This window comes from Belonocnema kinseyi, chromosome 2, assembly GCF_010883055.1.
Source record: "Belonocnema kinseyi isolate 2016_QV_RU_SX_M_011 chromosome 2, B_treatae_v1, whole genome shotgun sequence".
Taxonomy (NCBI): domain Eukaryota; kingdom Metazoa; phylum Arthropoda; class Insecta; order Hymenoptera; family Cynipidae; genus Belonocnema; species Belonocnema kinseyi.
The window spans coordinates 89,897,471-89,901,281 of NC_046658.1; the positions used below are offsets into that span (position 1 = coordinate 89,897,471).

The window sequence follows — 3,811 nt, forward strand, 5'->3', positions numbered from 1 at the left end:
TTTTACTTCATTAATTCAGCCTTGCACTACCTCTACAATTCAACTTTTTTTAGACTTCTTTTATACATCATGAGCCTTATGATGATTAGTGCTTTTCTAATTTTTACATTTAAATTTTCCTTTGAATTGGATTTTGTTGGTTATTAATTTTCTGTTACTGCAGCTACACGGAAAGAATTTTCGATATATTTACGTATTGTGGGGCGAAAGTAAAATTTTTAGGGAAGAAAGTAGATTTTCCCCTAGGGTAATAACTGCCCTCGCGATAAGATTATTTCCGCTGGGAAAAAATCGTCGCCATTGGGCAGTAAACCAACCCGCGGGAAGAATCTGCTCCTTTCGCCCTTTATTGCATAATGTACTATGTCATGTTAACGCTCAGTTTTCACCTTCTCCATTTTTTATAATGGTCGCAGTTTTTACTTTACTCGTCAAAAATGTTAATGTAATGTAATTATTTGTACAATGATTTGATGAAACAAATCAATCCTTTCTTCGATCGTTGATATTTATTGATTTCAAATCGTAGATATAGTCTAATCAATTGAAGTCTCAGTATTTTTCGAGACTCCTAAAATGACTAAATTTTAATTAATTTTTAAAAAATAATTGACCTGAACGTTATGTTTTTTTGACTGAAATTTGATCTGTTTGACTATTTTAAACCATCATCAACTCAGGTTAAGAACCTTTGAAAAAGGTACGCATGTGTACCGAAACGTCAGGAAGTTTAAAAGGAGTTTTTTCTATCAAATAAATATCTGAGCTTCGAAGAACATGTTTTTTTGACTCATATTTATTTTCGATTTACGATTGGACGGTAAGACATAAATAATTTGAAATCTACGATTTGAAATCAATTTCTTAATTAAAAAGTATAAAACTAAATTTTGCTTTCGAGTTGTGACATTCATAATAAACGTATTCTGTATGAATAAAAAAACATTTTTCAACAATTGGCTTTAATAAAATTCTACTAACTGCTTAATTAAAATATATTAATTCATATTTAAAGCAGTATATATTAATCAAACAAGTTAAAGGAAATAGAAAACGTGAAAATTAGGAATATTTAGTAAAAGAAATGCTATTTTGTAACATTTTCATTTTTATTTAAGCATTAAATAAACTTGTAAACAAGTTTCTTCACCTCCGTCAACATAATACCTATCCATATCAGTGCTGGAGGGATCTCACAATCTCTAGCGACCGGGACCCGAACCGGGACTACCTGTGAAATAAATGAGATCATTTATTAATATCTTAGAAAAATATGGAGAATATCAAAGAAAAGTATTTTTTAATTCCCGGAGAATGAATGCTTGTTCCTTGTGTATTGTTATTCTAATCTTCATCTCTTTTAGAGCGGCTCAAATAAAAACAAAAGATGTTTCAAGGCCACAATCTTTACAAAACTTCCACTTGATGAGAAAACAATTGTAAGTTTTTCTTAGATTTTTTTAACAAATTATCAAACAACCAATTCATGCGTGATTATCAGATATCCGTACATAATAGTGGATCGCCATTTTTAGTGCAGCTAGGGGAACTGCCAACAGGTTTGCCTTTGACTGCAAAGCAGCTCGTCAATAAAGTTGCAAAAACTGGAAAAATAAAATGTATTCGTATATAATTTTTATATTAGCTATCCCTCAAATTTTTGCCAGAGTACATGCAGAAAAATGGATGTTGAAACGTATCTTCTAGATATTCAGGGTTAAAATATTTTATGTTTAACTATGGAACAACAATCTAGATGTTTAAATTAGGCATTTTTTGATCTTAAAAAGTGATATATTACTCTCTAACATCCAAAATGCATAACTGAAATATTCTAGTTGTTACATGTATGGTTATGTCAAATAAAAGCTGTAAATCTTGGAGGAGCTTACTTATTTATGGTCATCCAAGAAATTAACTGATAACTCATTTGCGAATTTAAAATTAAACTTTAACGTTCGCACACGAAAGAAAATCAGATAAAGTGTTTGCAATGTCGATCAGATGATAGCCTTGAAAGATAGTCGTGAAATTCTAAGATGCGATGCGCATTCACGCGGCCGGTTTTAACATCTGAATGCGCTCCAGTTTAACATATCAATATTTTCAAGCCTAACGTCTAAAAAAGATAGCAAATGTTTGGCATGAATTTCTGCATATTAGGTATTATAATCTAACCCTTTGAACATCTACATTTAAACATCCATTTTTTCGGTGTATATAAAACTAGAAAGTTAAAAGTATTAAACATGTATATTATGCTTTCGTGGATCGGAATGAAATTTATGCAAAACATATTCACTATTGATTTCTTTATCCCATAAGGTATTTCACAGTTCTGATAAATTCATTTAAGTCTGAACTTAACTGAATCAGATCTATTTCTTTGTCTTTTTTTGTAAATATCACTTACCTAGTAGTAGAAACGAGAATATAACTGCTTCCCTCATGATAAAGAATTTAACAAGTTAACCAAAGCTTTTCTGGATCCAAGTATTCAGAAAATGATGAGAAAGTGCTTTGAAACTGTCGTATTTATACCCCACATGATAAATATAATACAGTAACCCTCATGTCTATTCCGTTACCACCTGTCGCTAATTCCCCCCACTTACTCTAATCCCACTACCGACTTTTCAATATAAATTTTTTAATATGGGAACACGTGCATGCCTATCCAGAGATAAATATAATACAGTGCTTTCAAACCTATCGCAATACCACCTATCACCACTTCCCCGACTGGCTTTGATCCCACTTTCGACTTTTGAATATAATTTGTTTAATACCCAAACAATTAAAATCAGATATGATAAGAAGATAAAGCGCAAGGAAAGAAAGCTTTTCGATTTTAGAAAAAAAGTATCAAAAGAACGTTGACCAATTATAACCAGTTCCTTGTACAGGATCCTTTTTACCAAGCAAAACACGTGATACGCAAATAAATAAAGAAAAAGAATTATCATTGCTTTTAAAAAGATATACTAAATTTCCTTGAAATTTTTTTTGGCAATAGTAATTTTTTTCTTTTAATCTTCAAAATGACTATTAGAAACGTAAAATTCAAACCTAACAAGACGAGATTCGAATAGAAGTCAAGCGAATGAATTGTTGCTGCTTTTAAAAAGGCATACAAAATTGCCTTTAACCATTTTTGATTTGACCTCTATGAATACATAAGTCAAATTTTGCTTAATACTGTTAAAATGATAAAAATTTGATCAAATTCATTTACAGAAAGGTGCATCTGTAAATATTAGCCAAAAGTCAGAAATTCGAATGTTCGAAAGCTTTCCGATTTTGATAGCGGAAAACTACGTTTATTGAAAGATGGTTATAGAAATGGGAAACCTAAAAAACAATGATACGACATTTTTGTGAAACTTGTAAATAGATGACACAACCTCCACCAATATCCCGTATTTACGCATTAAGCTCAAAGTGACTGCGTGTAACGAGATTTGGGAATAAATAAGTCAAACTCATCTAGGAATCCTTTAAGCTAGAAATAAAATATGTATTTTTTACGAATCTTCACTAGATCTGACCAAAGAAAACTAGGTTGAACTGTTTGAAAACAAACACACTGTACTTTACTCTATATAATATTTCTAAATTAAACAATAACTGCTATCTTCTGGTACACTGTCCTAATAATCTAATCTTTTCTAAAGAATTATTATTAACCAACTACCCGTGTGGAAATAACCTCATTTGGCCCTATTACAAGACGGGTGCTAATCGGGAGTTAGTCGGGTTATTAATTTTGACAAAGTACCCAGTCGGGGACAAATCGGGGACTAGTTGGGCC

General features: G+C 31.3%; 1 long non-coding RNA gene across 1 annotated transcript; it reads right to left on the reverse strand.

Annotated features, from left to right (window-relative positions):
* Nucleotides 1–1,126: 1,126 nt before the first annotated feature.
* LOC117182334 lies at nucleotides 1,127–2,484 on the reverse strand. Its single transcript, XR_004468299.1, has 3 exons — nucleotides 2,414–2,484; nucleotides 1,512–1,604; nucleotides 1,127–1,231 (listed from the first exon to the last, which is right to left on the reverse strand). It is a non-coding gene; the product is annotated as an uncharacterized LOC117182334 (long non-coding RNA).
* Nucleotides 2,485–3,811: the final 1,327 nt, after the last annotated feature.